Source organism: Macrotis lagotis, chromosome X (genome assembly GCF_037893015.1).
Source record: "Macrotis lagotis isolate mMagLag1 chromosome X, bilby.v1.9.chrom.fasta, whole genome shotgun sequence".
NCBI classification, from domain to species: Eukaryota; Metazoa; Chordata; class Mammalia; order Peramelemorphia; family Peramelidae; genus Macrotis; species Macrotis lagotis.
Genome location: NC_133666.1, coordinates 20,643,883 through 20,661,314, shown reverse-complemented (window position 1 = coordinate 20,661,314; position 17,432 = coordinate 20,643,883). Strand labels below are relative to the sequence as shown.

The 17,432-nt window shown below is 40.0% G+C and overlaps 1 protein-coding gene across 2 annotated transcripts in view; it reads right to left on the bottom strand.

Annotated features, from left to right (window-relative positions):
- The window catches only part of STAG2 (STAG2 cohesin complex component), a 137,156-nt gene extending 120,909 nt beyond the window's left edge, over window positions 1-16,247 (bottom strand). For both annotated transcript variants that reach the window (XM_074208614.1, XM_074208613.1), the window contains exon 1: window positions 16,165-16,247. The gene's annotated coding sequence lies outside the window, so the exon portion shown is untranslated. The remainder of the gene's footprint in view (window positions 1-16,164) is intronic.
- Window positions 16,248-17,432: the final 1,185 nt, after the last annotated feature.

The window sequence follows — 17,432 nt, the reverse complement described above, 5'->3', positions numbered from 1 at the left end:
CATTGGGGCTGTTGGTCAGGGGCTATACATACCACTATTTATTTAGGTCACCTAATAAAAGAGTAAGACTTAAAACAAAGGAATATGCATTATCTATAATGGGGATAAGCTAGAATTTTCCAATAAGATCAATGATGAGGCATGGAAGTGCCTTATCACCATTACTGATGAATAGTGAACTATTGCAATAAGACAAGAAAAATAAATTGAAGAGTAAGTCTAGGCAACCAGGAAACAAAATGAGCCCACTTTGAAAACAATGGTGGTTTACTTAGAAAACTCTGTCAACTAGGTAAATGAAACAATTAACAGCAACAAAGTTGAAGGAGATAAAAATACACAGAAATTATCAATATAACCTAGGAGAAAGAAGCAGAAATTCTATTCAAAATAACTACAGACAGTATAAAATACTTGGGAATCTATCGCCTAATAGACACATGGGAACACAATTACAAAACACTTCACAAACCTAAGTGATCAGAGAAATGTTAATTGCTTATTGGTAGGCCAAGCCAGTATAATAAAAATAATTGTACCACCTAAATCGATGTGTTTATTCAGTAAGTAGCATACTAAGCAAATTACTGAAGAATTACTGTACAAAGTTAGGAAAAAATAAAATTCAACTAGAGAAATAAAAGGTAAAGAATATCATGAAAATCAGGACACCTAGGTCGCACTTCACTGGATAGAAGAGTACCAGGCCTGGGGTAAAGAAACCCTGAGTTCAAACAGTAGCTTGTCTGACTAAGCAAGTAAATAAACCCAATTGCCTCTCCCCCCCCACCCCGCAAAAAAAAAAAAGAATATTATGAGAACTAAGTTTATTTTAATGGGAAAGAAGGAAGTCTCACAGTACTAGTTTTCAAAATTGTAATCATCAAAACAATTTGGAACTGAGTGAGAAGCTGACCAGTGGAACAGATTAGGTACATAATGTACCTGGGAAATATAATCTAGTGTTTAATAAATCCAAAGTTTCCAGCTCATTATTTACCAAAAAAAAAATGTTGACAAACTAAAATAAAAAGCCATCTGGCAAAAACTAGGCACAAATCAACATCTCATACTATATAAAAGATAAGCTCCTGGATATATGATTTAAACATAAAGAATAATATCATAAACAAATTAATGGAGCAATCAGATCTATGAATGAAGGAAGAGGTCATGACTAAATGAGAAGATGTTCATAGGAGGTTAAATGGGTAATTTTGAATATGCAAAATTTAAGTTTCTGCACAAATACAGCTTAATTTCTTTAAAAAGCAAGAAACTAATAAAAAAAATCAAGAAACTGGGGGGATCTTGGTAAGTTTCTCTGATAAGGGGTTTCATTTCTAAAATATAGAGAGAAGGAAGAAAAGTCAAATTTATAAGAATAAGAGTCATTTCCCAGTTGATAAATGGTCAAAAGATATTAACAGACAATTCTAATAGGAAAAACAAGCAAAGCTATCAACAGCCATATAAAAAAAAATGCTAAATCACTAACAATTAGAAAAATGCAGATCAAAATAATTGAGGTACTATAATCACACCTATCAGCCTAACAGGGGAAAACAAGAAAATGACAAATTCTGAAGAGGATATGGGAAAACAAGTACACTAATGAAATTTGTGGCTGTGAACTAGTTCAACCATTCTAGAAAACAACTCGCAACTATATCCAAAAAGCTATTAAGCTTTTTATACCAGCAATACCACTACTAGGTCTGTATACCAAAGAGATCAAAGAAAGAAAAGAACCCTTAAGTATAAAAATGCTTACAACAGTCCTTTTTGAGGTGGTAAAGAATTGGAAACTGAAGGGATGCCTCTCAATTGGAGAATGGCTGAACATGTCATGGTATTTGAACGAGATAGAATACTTTTGTGCTATAAGAAATGATGATGGGATGCCTCTCAATTGGAGAATGGCTGAACATGTTATGGTATTTGAATGAGATAGAATACTTTTGTGCTATAAGAAATGATGAAGTGGATGGTTTCAGAAAAACCTGGGAAGACTTATAAGAACTGACAATCTACACAATAATAACAATACTGTAAAGATGAGCAATTGAAAATACTTGGTAACTCTGATCATAGAATGATCTACAACAAGTCTAAAGTACTCACAATTAAACATTATCCACCTCCAGATAGAGGAGCGATGGACTAAGAGTACAGATTGAAGCAGATTTTTTCCCTTGCTTTTTTTTTGGTTAAACTTGACTAATGTGGAAATTTGTTTTGCCATGACTATGCATATTTGTAATGGGTTTTGTTTTTCTTGCTCTCTCTGCCGGTAGGGGAGAGGGAAGAGGAAGCAGAGAATTTTGAACTGATGGGAAAAGAATAAAAATATTTAATAAAATAAATTAAAAACAAAAAAATAAAAATAAAGAAATTAACTGCATCAAAAAAATGAAATTGTATCTTGATAGGAAACTGATGGTAGAATTACTTCTCAGGTCATTTGTCTGTTTGTAATCCAACTATCAACTTATTATATCAAAGGAAGAAATCAACATCAACTTAGAAAAGATACACAGATGCCCAAAGATCACAAGAAAGAGTAAAAATCCCCCATGTACAAAAATATTTATAGCAGCTCTTTTTGTAGTGGCAAAGAATTGGGGAATGGCTGAACAAACTGTGGTATATGAATATGACAGAGTATGATTGTTCTATGAGAAATCATGAGGGGTACAACTTCAGAAAAGCCTGGAAAGACTTACATGAGCTGATCCTGAGTGAAGAGAGCAGAATCAGAATATTGTACCCAATTCTAAAGGATTTGTGATGGAATATACCATCCACATCCAGAGAAGAAACTATAGAGTTTAAATGCAGATCAAGGTTTACTATTTTCAATTTTTAAAATGTTCTATTTTTTACCTTTTTTCTCCTTGTTCTGATTATTTCAAAACATTATTATGGAAATATATTTAACACAGTTGTACATGTATAACCTATATTAGATTGCTTTCTGTCAGGAGGAGGGAGGTAAGGGAGAAAGAGAACTTTAAAACTTTACACGAAAATAACTGTTGAAAGCTATCTTTGCATGTAGTTGGAAAAACAAATTAATTAAAAATAAATAAAAGATACAGATGAGAAGAAATTACTGCAACTTCAACCTGACCTATTCAAACTAGCTACTGATACCAAAAAATGGTAAATAGACAAAAGCAGTAACATGGATACTGCAAAATTTTCTGTAAATTTAACTGAAGTAAAACAATCACAACAAAAAGACCTTAGCCAGCGAAAACAATGCCCTCTGGCATACAGAAATACATGGCAGCCAAGGGTGACAGTGTTGAGAATATGCAGTCATATTCGAAAGGGAAAATGAATCTATAACAAAACCCATCCAAGTAAATAATCCCAAAACTATTCATGAAAGTGGAAGGGAAACAACAGTAAAGATTTGAAAAATGAAAAATGGAAGACATTTCTCCAACAGATTTCATCACTTTGGATTTTAACACATTTTTAAAACTTAACACCTCCATTCTCAATATATTATAATGGGAAATATAAATAACACTAAAACAAAGATGGGAAGAGCTGTTAAACTAGACCAAATGCACATGGAAAAAAATTTCAAAGCATTAAGAGATCAACTTAAGATACTGGAAAAATGATAAAAAAAAATCTAGAATATTACTAAAATAAAGTAAACAATGAGGAGAATAGCAATAACTACCAACTCATATGCCCTTCTTATTCCCACAAAAATGTTACACTCAAATCAAGAGTTATCTAGATAGAAAATGAGGAAAAATAGAGGCAGAACTTCACAAATTCTTATCCATAACAATCTCTATCTTTTAGTCATATAACTGAAAAGTAGGTAGAGAAAAACAACCCAACATATATGTATGATTATTTTAAAAGTCATTTGATGTAAAAAAAAAAAATGCAGCATTAAATAAAGGCTTTTCTTTATTCCAGGCACATATGTATTTTAAAATGTCTTGGTGGATGTAATAAAAACATGGAAGTACTCCCTATAGATGAAGTCTTTCAGATACTTTGCTGAAGATACTATACTGATTTCATTATACCCCAAATCATTTATAGGGACTCCACAAGATACCCTTTATCATGAGAAATAAATGGCTGAAAAATATCTACTGATTAGATTCTAAGGCCTAAGTCCAAATATCTGAGATAGATAGAGACTACATAAAGGCAATAATTTGGACCAGAATTAAGTAAGATTAGAGTGGACTAGTTTGCATTTAGGAAATTACATGATAATAAGCTTTCATACAACCAAAACAAAATCATCCTGGTGGTGCTGAGAACTCATCAAAACCCCTACAATCTCGGCAAAATCAAATTTACAGATAACCCAAAGGGTAATGAAAACACATCTTGTGGAAAGATAGGCCGTATCTCATTCTTCATGAATTAATTACACTTAAGAAATGGTCAAAAAATAATAGTGAGAAAAAAAATGTTTAAAAGAAACGGAGGGGCTGCTAGGTGGCGTAGTGGATAGAGCACCGGCCCTGGAGTCAATAGTACCTGGGTTCAAATCCCTAGCTGTGTGGCCTTGGGCAAGCCACTTAACACCATTTGCCTTGCAAAAACCTAAAAAAGAAACAAAGAAAGAAAAAAGAAATGGGCAGGGGGCAGTTAGGTAGTGAGGTGGATAAAGCACCAGTCCTGGAGTCAGGAGGACCTGAGTTTCAAATCCCACCTCAGACACTTAATAATTACCTAGTTGTGTGACCTTGGGCAAGTCAGTTAACCCCACTGCCTTTCAAAAACCAAATAAGAAATGGGCAGAGGCAGCTAGGTGGTGAAGTGGATAAAGCACCAGCCCTGGAGTGAGGAGGATCTGAGTTCAAATCCGACCTCATACATTTAATACTTATTTAGCTGTAGCTGTGTGATCTTGGGCAAGTCACTCAATCCCAGTGCCTTGCCAAAAAAAAAATGTGCAAAAAAAAAGTGCAGAAGTTTGTGATCAGAAAAATAAGTGGGTTGGTCATGTGGATGCAGTAAGAAATATGATGGAGAGTTCAAAACTGCTATATTGTACCAACAGACAATATACCTAAGAGAAAGGATTTCAATGTATCTAATACTTTGGAGAATTTATGACAAAAAATGGACCAGAATGCAATCTATTTCATCTTTTGTGATCACTTCTTCCCTTTGGTTAAAAATTTATTTCCATGCCTACTGAATCTGGTTCTTTTCTGTTTTATCATCATAGATTCACTCTGAGTTTATAATAATATGGTATAAGATGATAGCCTGAACCTAATTTCTTCCAGACTGTTCTCTAGTTTTTCTACCTATTATCAAATACAGAGGTGTTCTACAGGTCAATTATGTTCTCAGACTTACTGAATATTGCATTAAGTCCAAATGTTTGATTCCTTTTTTTCTCTAGTCTATTACACTGTTGCAGTTCTTTTCTCAACAAGGACAAAATACCTTTAATCACTTTTGAAAATTTGAGTTAAGTTTTATTTCTGCTTCTTTTCTACTTTTTTCTGTTTCCCTTGATCTCATATTCTTTCAAAGTAATTTTACTGTTTTGTCTAACTGTAAAATATGTCCTTGACTGGTATAACCAATAAACTGATAAAATTCAGTCACTTTCTTTAAGGAGTATTTTGTAATTGTAATATCATATTATAAAAATAAATCAAAGTCAGGGTTGTGCCCTGGCAAAATGACTCCCTAGTATAGTTTTTGTTTTGCATTTCTTTTGAATGACCCTTTCCCTTCTATTTATTCCCTCTTGGACTTGTTACTGCTATATAAAATTACTATTAATTTCTATGGGTTTGTAAATGCTACTTTTTCTAAAGTTATTGTCTCAATTCGGGTTTTTTGCTCTTTTTTCTAGAGACAAAACAAGACAGATACCACCTTTTATGAAGTACACTGTCTCAGGGAGTTAGAATATTTCAGCCCAATTTCATTTCTGAGGTTTACTGTTGTATAACTACGTGTCTCTGGACAAGTCACTTCACCTCCCAAAGGCTGTTTCTCTATGGGTAAAATGAGGGCATTCAAGTCTATGGCCTCTGAGGTCCCTTTGCGATCTATATCAATCTCATAACATGTACTAGCAAAGTTAACTGAAAATAAAAAAATTTAAAAGCTGGCAGAACTGTGGACAGGTCCGTAAACTACTAATGGAGTTAGTAATTGGTAAAATCTCCCTGGAAAGCAACATGGCAACAAACAGTAAAAGATAAAGTGAATAATGCCTTTTATTAATAATTCCATTCCATTATTCCCAAAAGACTTTACTGACAGACAAAAAAAGACTTTAAACAAAGATAGTGGGTATTCTTTTCAGTTGTCAAGTCCTAATTCCAATGTTTTTGAAGTACAAGGTACATAACAGATCACTTTTATGCAGGAAACTTTAAAAATGACACTCTGAAAAAAAAATTATACTCTGTCTTGAAGGAAATTTAAAGAAAGTTGAAGGGGGTGAGGGGAGAATGGAGGCATAATGGAGAGAATAATGCTATATTTGAGTCAGGAAGACGTGAGGTTTAGTCCTGCCTCCCATACTAACTAGTTGTCCATGGGCAAATTTGAAATTCTCTAACCCTCAGGCAAGTCAATAAAATCCTAAATTATAGATAGGTTGAGATCTACCAAAGGGAAGGGAGTACCCGCAGAGACCAAAACATAAGTTGATATGGAGGATCCCAGTCAAACTTGGTAACAAACAAGGAGCTTGCTTAACCATAATACTTCCATACAGAAGAAAAAAAAAACCTTATTCCTTTACTCACTAAGCTCCAGTGGCTCTGTCTTGCTTTCTGTTTGTCTGTTAAAGCCATTCAAAATCTATCCCCAGCCTGCTTTTCCAAATTTATTACACATTATTCCCCGTCTCATCATCTATAGTCCAGACAAACTAGACTACTTGCTGTTCATCCCACAGAACATCCCATTTCCTTTCTTATTTGCAAAGGCTATCTCCAAATTCTAGAATATATTCTCTCCTCATCTCTATCCCTTCAGATTACACAGCCAGAACTAGAAGGAACCTCAAAGGCTACCTGGGGTCCAACTCTCTCATTTTATGAGGAAACGGGAACAGATTAAGAGGCTTGCCTAAGAGCCATAGGTAGTATCAGAAGTAGTCTTTCAAACCAGAGCAGACACTGGAACCAGTACTTTTTAAACTACATCAAGCTGCCTCCTAGAATCCCTAGCTTTCCTTAAAGCCCAATTCAGTTGAATCTCCTCTATAAGGCCTTTTATGGTCCAATTGCAAGTGTCACTCCCTTATTCATTCCCCTACCTGGTGTTTGTGTGTGTGTGTGTGTGTGTGTGTGTGTGTGCGTGCGCATGCATGCACACATGCACACACACACACACACACACACACATTATTTTATTTCTCCCAATAAACTCTTTTAGGACTAGAAATACTTCTTTTTTGTCCCTGTATCTCAACAACATAGCATAGTGCTTACTACAAAGTATGGTATTTAATAAATATTTGACTGATTCAATATAAGTAAAACTATTCGATTGTCTAAATGTTTACTAGGTGAAAAAATATTTCAGGTACTTCAAACAAATAAAACTAACTCAAATTTCTAAGTCAATAGCCCATTTAGCCACAATAATTACGACTAAATTCATTGTTCATAAGGAGTTTTAATAAGGTTTGCTGTTCATATTTCTTTTTCTTGCCAGTTACATCTATCTTCATTTATAAAGCAGGAGGAATGGCCTTACGGGAAAGGAGAGGCAGACAAGATCAAATACAAAGAAGATGCCTAATCCAGAGGATTTCTATCATATTTAAGATATCAAGGAATTAACTCAAAGAGGGGGGGGAAAATCAACTATTATCTTAGAAAAATCATACTTACCATTCCACAGAATCATGTAACTAAAGAGTTGGAAAGGGTTTCTGTGGCCCAAGTTCAATGCATCCTAGAACAAGAAGCCCCTCTTTGATATAACCAAAAAGTGATTATAAAGTTATAAAGTCCTTGCTTTAAAATTGCCATTGGGGATTCCATTACTCCTCAAAGCTGCACACACAATAGACTATAAAAACTTTTTTTAAAAGCTTTTGATTTAGTAGAGCAAACCAATCCTCGAGGCTCTCCTCCAACAAGTTATCTCCCACACATATTTCAAAAATATATACGTTTCCTTCAAAGATGTCACAAATAACTTCTATTTAATGAGCCCACCCCAAATTATTAAATCAATACATGAAAGAGGGAGACTTGGGTCCAAGAAATGTGTGTGCCATCAATATCGAACAATACCTAAATGGAAAAAAAGATCACCAATAGATAGATGGTGAGACACGTAGATGATCCTACTGTAACAAGACGTTGTGCTAATTCCAAAAACTGTAGAGTGTAATAAAGGAGATTCATAATAACAAAAACTTGACCTAACAATCCGCACAGGAAAAACTAATTAGGTAAAGAATGTCTCTTGCCCATACTATTGATTCATCAGTACCTGTATCTTTGACAGTCAGAAATGATTAAGAGAAAAAGATCTTATCTCTAGGAATATCACTTCATCACTCGTGTGAAGCGAAGATCTCAATTAGGAAGCCATACAGTCCAAGTGAGAGAAGACATGGACTTGAACTAGGGTGGTCGTCCTGTGAGTGGAAAAAACGTGATCAACTAAAAGATATTATGATGATAGAATTGACAAGAAAATAAATTGCATATTAAGGATAGGAGGTTCAGACTCCTTAGAAGATAGTAATAAGAGAAGTTAGAAAAAAGTAAAGAGATGGGAGATAATGAATTCCCTTTTGCACGAGTTGAGTTTGAGATGCTTAGTTAGAAAACGTATAGTAAGCAGGTAGTGATAGAAAAAAAAACTGAAGAGAAAGACTAGGACTAGCTACATAGATGTGATCTTATCTGCAACGTACAAATAAATAGAATACAAAGCAGTATGATAATTACAAAGAAGCGATAAAATCCTAATCATTTGAGGACTTAGGCAAAAGGTTTATGGAGATATTTGAGCTGGAATGATCCAGACATAGGGAATGCTATCACTGGGCCCACATTGTAGCCCACTTGAAATCATTATTAATGGCCACACTATTCAGAAAGCGAGCACAAAGTTGAATCCTCAAGAACAATGCTAACATTTCTCTCCCCTTTTAGATACTAAGTAGCACTAACAGCTAGAAATTACACTAACCAGTTTATCAGAGAGATAGTAACTGACAAACCAACAGCCGCACGCCTATTTTATAGCTGACAGACATTATACCTATGCTACATTTTCTGCAATGAGGTAAGAGTTGAATAAGCAAAGGTATACGCTAATTTGTAACACTGCGCATTGTAGCCCACTTTAACTCATTATTAATGGCCACACTATTGTAGTTAAGAGAACAACATTTCAGGAAGCAAACACAAAGTTTAATCCTCAAAAACAATTTCTTATAAATATATAAAATTGAACAGGAAAGAACAAAGCTTACATTTCTCTGCCCTTTTAAATACTAAATAGCACTGACAGCTATAAATTACACTAACCAGTTTATCAGAGAGATGGTAATTAAGAAACCAACAGTGGTATTCGTATTTCATAGTTGACAGACATTAGACTATGTCACATTTTCTGCAATGAGGTAAGAGGAATAAGCAAAGGTATACGCTAATTTGTAACACTGCAATTAAAAAAAAAAGTTCTCAATTTTTATATGTTCAAGATGACGACACCCCCAAAAGAAATACCACAAGAAAAATAGCTGGTTGAGAAAACATAAAACAAGTTGTAAACCAAAATTACTGCTCCCCGCCATACTTCAAGAAAATCTTTATTTACAAAAAGTAGGGACCCTTCTCATCTCTACCCTAAACCATTTTCTTGCAGGTAAAGAAACTATATTCTGTACTTTCAGGTGTTAAAAGAAGTTAGTTATTACACCATTTTAGAACTGGAAAGCAAACTTTAAAAATGTACCAGGTTATTAATTCCCTGAAATCAAATGCCTATCTCTGTGTTAAGACTCTATTATCACTAAAATCTGTTATGATAAGCTCTATTTAACAATGAAGTTCTGGCCAAGATTACTTTTTAAAAGGCCAATGTACTTTACTTATCCCCAGTTAGGAAATTATCTTCCGTTCAACTTCCTTGAGGCCCATTTTTTTCAAATACCTTGAATTTTCTACACTTAAAACTTTATTCTTATAAAAAAAATGTTAAAAACATTTAAAAGGAAACAATCTCCTTGAACTTGTTTCTTTAGGATTATTCAACGATTGATCTTAATCAACACAATGCTCATAATCTCCTCAAAATGTTGGCTTAAAAACCTACTAGTGATTCACAATATTCAGTTTAAATTATAAACTGACCTTCATAATAAATCAAACACTAATAAAAACAGCCTGAGAAGAAATCTATTAAAAGATAAATAGCTCCTCAGAGTCCAGGCATCAAGGAATTAAAACCACTTCCAGCCTTCTAACCATTACTTTGCTAATTTAAAAGTCATTGTCAATGAGTTTTTTTATAAAATGCTTTTAAATATGTATCAAATCAACATTGTACCCACAACATTAGTTTTCACTAACGTTATACCTTTAGCTCTCCGGATACCCTTTTAGATACTAAGTAGCACCAACAAGCTAGAAATTACACTAACCAGTTTATCAGATAGATGGTAACTGACAAACCAACAGTGGTATCCCTATTTTACAGTTGACAGACATTATGCTATGCCACATTTTCTGCAAATAAAAAGCTGCCTGACATTTGAACCAAATGAAATTATGTTTTATAGGAATACCCTCCAAAAGGTACTAAATAGGGAGAAAAAAATTCTGCTGCTGAAATTTCGGTAGTCTAAATATTGACTATAGTATAAAAGCTGAAGCTCATTTGGTTCTTACAGAACTAAACTTAAGCATATATATTTATATAAAAATATATATATATACATGTATATATATGTACAGATACAGACACACACACACACACATATATATATATATATCAGTAGGTCAACAAAATGTTACCTAACTGTCCAAAAACCACTACAAAATATATTCACTATCTCCTATCACCTGATTTACCTTATTTAAGATAAAAGCAGATTTTTAGATCTAAAAAGACTGTGGGGTCTCTTTTATGATGGGGGAAGAGAAGTTTGAAGAAATAAATGACTTGAGGCCAAAACATGATAACCATTTGGTAATTAGAGTCCACAACAGTAATACTAGGTTTCTCCAGTCCAGAATGATTTTTGCTTTTATTATGAAACTTAAGTGCCTTTATTGTGAAAGTGAAAAGAAAAAAGCTTTTGGGGGGGGAAAGCAAAAAACATAATAAATATGTGGGGAGAGATTAACCAGTGATAAGAATTCCTTGCAAACAGATTATTCTCCATAGTCAAATAAGCAAAGTGAGTTGTCAAAAAGCTAACTTGAGTTTATTTCTACTGTACCTATGTAAGTGTTAAGCCAGCTAAATTAAGGCAACCATTTTAGATCCGTGCTCTCTCTCTCTCTCTCTCATCCCCCCCTTCTCCCCCTCCCCTAAGAGTTTTCACTGCCTAGCACAAGTAACACTTCAATTTTCAAAAAGGTTTCTCAACATGATATTCACAAACTTTGTAGTAGACATATTCAAACATAACTAAAGACCAAGCTTATTTAATACATTTCAGCTGTCACCATGAAAACAATTTTTAGAAAGGAGATCAGGCAACAACTTAAGCCTGATTACAAATGAAGCCACTTGTTAGTGACTGAAAGATCAATGATAAGCTTCCCAATTTTCAGAAGTTAAAAAAACCTAAGACCCAAGTTTGATAAAAAGGTTTCATGTAAAACTCTACTGCAGGACAATTGTATCAAATGCTGCTATAAAAAAATGATTTTTCAAAATCTAAATCATAGCTAGGGTAAAAAAAAAATCTTTAGCTAAATGCCTACCTTTTTCAAAACAGCTTTCAATGATATTGGCAAAGAGGGGAAAAAAAATCCTTTGCAGTATATACAGGGCCTCGAACTAAGAATTATATTCGCTAAAAAGTTATCACTATTTCACATCATACTTGCTTATTCTACATTACTTTTCTATGAAAGGGAAAACAAAAATGGTAGAATGAAAATCTTAAATCAAAGGATCACCACCTTCACTGCTTCTAGGATAATATAAAAACTCCTTTGCTTGGCACATAAGGCATACTATAATCTTACTGAAAGCTGCCTTTCTCACCCTTATTTCTTAAAGCAAGCAAAAATTCACCTGTCATAGGAACAAGCACCCCCTTGTGCCTGAAATACACTAACTTCTCAATTTCCCCCCCTCCTCTAAATTCTCATTTTCCTACTCGGCCGTGTTCAGATGCCACCTCAGCAGAAGCCTTCCTTCCAAGATGCCTAATTCTTCATGCTCTTTCTGACCTCAAATAGGTCTATATTTACTTTATACAGTATCTACTCCCCTCTGCTCACCCCATCCTCTGCCATACCCCCCCCCACCTCTCACCCCCTCGAAGTTCCCTGAGGACAAGAATTGTTTCCTCTTTGTCTCAGTCTTCCTCAAGGCACTTAGGAGGCACTAGAAATTTACTGAACTACATTTAAATACTTAATTCTTACTTAGAATTCATTAGCACAGTTTTGAAAAGTCACTTGATTTCCATTATTTCGGACAAGCTTTACAAGTTGAGCATAAAATCAAAACTACTTTATAAGAAAAAATATATTTGAACCAAACAAATAGCATAAATATACTCACCTTATGAAGTTAATTATATTTTAAATGATGTAACAATTAAACTTCTTAGAATAAGAAAAAAAATTGTAGGCAAAAAATAGGTCATTTTCATTTTAACATCTTTTATTAAAAAAAAATACTGACCATCAAGGCATTTTAGGTTTCATGTATCATCTGTTAAAAGTCTGGCACTTGATCTTTGTCCAAATAAATAGAGATATAAGTAGTGAGAAGTAAATGCAAATAAATCTTGGTGTGCAAGGAGTGACAGAAGAACTTGAGCAAGACAATGTCCTAGCATGAAAAGGTAGGGACAGTTGCCATTTGCACCTTTGGAGGGTTGGGATTCACTATATCACAAATCCAAGGAAGTAATGAAGTGAGACACTTCCTAGTCCCCTTCCCCCATCAGCCGAGTCTACCTACGGTATTGTGAATAGCTCTTTCCACTTCTACAGCTGCTTTAGGGAAGGACTGCTTAATAAGCAGGATTCTTCTACTTTTCGGTCCCTTCTCATATCCCTACAGGAATCCAGAACTAAGCCCATATAATCCTTCATATAATCACTGGATCCCAGGTGCTGTAGTCACCAATTTCTTTCTAGTGCTGCCATTAAACTGGCAAAGCCCATTCTATTTGAAAGCCTTGCCCAGTAGAGCAAGCATTTGTATCTTGGTAGGGCCTACTAGATACAGCTTCTATTCTCATAGGGTCTTTGAAATAGCCACTATTGAGCTGAGCTTTGTAATGCTACTAACTTGATAAATGCAATTTCATTAAGTTTCCATTTTTTCCATTTTCAAAGAAAAATTCAGAAGCTTAATAATCTGAATTTGGCCCCTTCTCAGGAAAAGTATGAAACATTAAACCAAGATCTTCAGATAAATCATGATAACTCTACTCCTTTCACTATGGAAACCTTTGAAAATAGGCAAACCTCAAATACTCCTCATCATGGGATGGAGTTGACTGACAATTCAAGGCAACAGTAAAGGACAAGCTCAGACAGGTTGCTACCATGATGGTAGAATCCTACCCTCATTATCTGAGAACCACCCTAGTTAAATTTGGAGAGGTTCATCAATCAACAGGGGATGAATTTTTTAATTTTTTTTTCAGTCGAGGCCACTAAATGTATATCACAATCCACTAAAGCAGCAAGGGCTAATAAGAAATAGTGTGGAAAGAGAGTTTCCCTCAGATGTTTGAAAGAAGCATAAACCCAAAATAAGTCACCCATTAAGGAGAGCAGGAGAATTGATTCCAGAAGTTCTTCCTTAATAAATAGATCAAATTATTTCACAGCATTTTCCTTAAAGAAATATATCTTACTTGGAGCTAAGAAAAAAAGACTAAAAATATGCTACAACAGAACCTACCATCCATGTTATGTTAAAAGTAATTAATCAAATCATCTACTGTCTCCACAATTTCCCTCCAAAAATAGCTATTAAAACTAGTAAGACAATAAAATGAAACAAAACCATTAGCTGTGTGATAACCAAGCTTGTTCTAGAAAGTAAGGAAGGAGGCTTGGGGGGAATGCCTGTAAGTACAGAATCCTGCATCTACTTCTCGATCTTTTCTGGTTGGTATATCTTTTTAAGGGGGGGGGGGGGGGGGGGGAATATGTTCAGAAAACACGGATGTAAAAACAAATCAGTCATTTATAAAAATTCTGTCAACTAAAAAGTCAACTCAAAAACTGAAATGGATTTTAAAATGTTCTAAGCAGTAAATTTTAATTTAAAAAATTTTAAAGGAATATAGTCTTTATTCTTTCAGACAGAATTCTAAATAAGAATACATGGAAACATAAACGAATTATTTACTGCTGCGATTATTTTCTACCATTCTTCACCCAGGGGGAAAAAAGGGCATGAGATATTAACAGGATGGTCTCCCAAAATAATGTTTCAACGGCTGGAAAAAAAAAATAGCTTTACGATAAATTGGCCATTTTCATTTCTAATGATATATGATTAGGTCACTTGAAATACATTTTGGAAACCCTAATGGTTCAGTGATTAGATGACACCGCAGCTAACTAGGCCAAGGATTATAATCAGTTTTTCATATCAAAAATATGTCCAAGTGCCCTGTTCGAAACCAGCATCTGGGGAGAAAAAGGTTTCGGGCTTGGAAAGGCCCGGTTTCGCTTGGGTTCTAGGCCCCGGGAGTGGGGAGTACGAGGCGGGCCTGGTTCCTTTTTTCCTCTCCAATCCCGGGAGCAGGAAAGTGCAGCTTGGACAGTAAACAAACACAAGAGGCTCCAGAGCAGGCCCAGTTAAGAGCCATGAATGACGCACTTCGGTAACCCGACTCTGTCTCTGTCTTTCTCTGTGTCGCCTCTGCGTGTTGTGTTGCGTGTGTGTGTGTGTGTCTCTGTCTCTCTCTCTCTCTCTCTCTCTCTCTCTCTCTCTCCCTCCCCCTCCCTCTCTGTCCGGCCCCCCCCTCCCCCCCTGGTTTCGCCCTCTCCCCCCCTGCCCTCAGTCTCCCCTCGTCTCCCAGCGGTGGGTGCTGCCCCTGGCAGCCGCCCGAAGGAGGGAGACAACAGGGCAGAGGCAGGCAAAGCTCACCAGGCTGATTCCAGAGAGCTTGGTTATGAATCTTTCACCAGGCTCCCTAAGCCGGAGCGGAAAGCAGCCTCATGCTTAGCCAAGTCCCGGTGGCACAAAATGAAGCCAAGAAAGAGTCCAGTGCAAAGGCAGAGCCACAGGGTGTGGCGACTGGGAAGCGGGGGCGTCGGGGAGATAAATAGGAGCCCGAATTTGCCAAGCTTTCGCGGGGGGAGGGGCTGTGGCGGCACCATTCTTGGGCCCCCACTGGGCCCAGGGTTCCTTTGGCCACTTACGCCGGAGCCCGCAGGACCCGCTTTCTCTTCCGAGGTCCACGCAAGAGGGTAACAAAAAGCCTACCGGGGCGCCCCGAGTGGGGGTGTGGGGGGGCGGAGTGGGGCGCCCAAGTCACAGAAGAGAAATCAAACTTCTGGGGGCAGGGAGAGCAGAAAGCGAGATGGCATCCGGGGGCCGGGCTGGCACCGGGGAGAGCAGCCCGCCGCTGGCCCAGGGCACTTCGGCGGAGCCGTGGCCCAGCGCACCAAGACTTTTCTTCCTCGGGGGCGGGGAGCCGGGGGGGGGGGGGGGATCGGAGGAAATGAGCAAGGAAAAGGGGAAAGCGTTCTAATCCGGGCCCGGGAGCAACGCCAAGGCGCGGATCGCCAGGAGGCCCAGGCAAGCCGGGGTGGGGGGGGGGGGGGGGTCGGGGTCGGGAGGGGGGGGGCAGGGTCCTGAAGTTTGGTGGAAGTAGCGGGCGCTGCCGCGGTCCGGCCCGCCCGTTCTCCCCCCCGCCGGCTCCCGGGCCCGGCTGCAGCCTCGGCGAAGCCCAGGGGCTGGGGGCTGGCAGCGGGACCCGGCAGCCGCGGCTTTGCCACCTACCTGCGGCGCGATGGGCTCGGCTCGGTGTGCGGGGAGCAGAGCCGTGGGGGGCGGGGGTGGGAGCCGCCAGGCCGGACTCAAAGTAAAAACAAAAGTGGCGCCAAAAAACCCCCCGGCCCGCAGCCCTCCCCCTTCCGCCCTTCCCCCCCCCCCGCCGCCCTAGCGCAGCCCCTTTCAGAGCATGGCCAGCACGCGGGCCCGCCCGCTCTGCCCCCCCCGCGGCCATCCCGCGCCCGGCCCGCTGGCAGAGCGCTGCCCGCCGAGAATTGCCCCAAGGAGGGCCCGGGGAGCGCGGCGGGGGTCGGGCTCCTGCGCATTCCCGCGGAGCGGGCTCCCGGGCGGGCGGGGGGGGGGAGAGCTGGGGCCGGGCTCGGGCGGGGGGGGGGAGAGCTGGGGCCGGGGCTCGGGCGGGGGGGGGGGGGGAGCTGGGGCCGGGGCTCGGGCGGGGGGGGGGGGGGAGAGCTGGGGCCCGGGCTCGGGGCCGGGGGGGGGGGCCGGGTCACATGAACGCCGGGGAGGAGGGGGGAGGCGGGGGGGGGCGGGGGAGGGGGGGCTCGCCCCTCCTCTGCCCGAGCCCAGATGTACACAAGCGGGCCCCCTCCCCCCGCCGGCCCCAGCGCCCACCATTTTCGGCTCCGCGGCGCCCCCCCCCCCCCGCGCCGGGCCAGCGCGGGGGCCGCAGGTGGGCGCCCAGTGGGCTCCCACGGCCCTCCCCGCCGGCCCGATCGCGCCCCCCCCCTCGTCACACACCCGGAGAAAGCGGAGCCTCCATCTTGCGCGGCTCCGCGTTCTCCATTTTGGGGCCGCCTGCGGGGGGCACCGGGGAGGGGGCAGCAGGGGCGGGGGGGCGCGGGGAGCCCCGCGCGGCGGCGGCGGCGGCGGGCGGGGCGGCCGGCGGGCCGGGGGGGGGTGGGTGGGCCAGCCCCCCGGGAGCCGCCGGGGATCGGGGGGGGGGGGTAGGCGGGCAGGCGGCCGAGGGGCCGGGGGCCGCCCCCCGACACCCCCCCCCCCACGACGGCTCCGGGCTGACCGCCGGAACGAAGGCTCGCGCCTCCTCCCACCCCCCTCCCGCTCCGGCGCTGCCCCCGTCTGCAGCCCCCACAGCCACGCACACGCACACCCAGGAAGCCCCCCGCAAACTTCTCGAAGCTTCGCCTCCGCCATTTTTCTAACTTACCTCCCCGCGGGCACAGGCAGCGGCGGCAGAGCGGCGCTGGCCCTGGCCGCCTCCCCGCGCCTTCCTCCTGGCCGCGGGGGCCTTGTCGGCG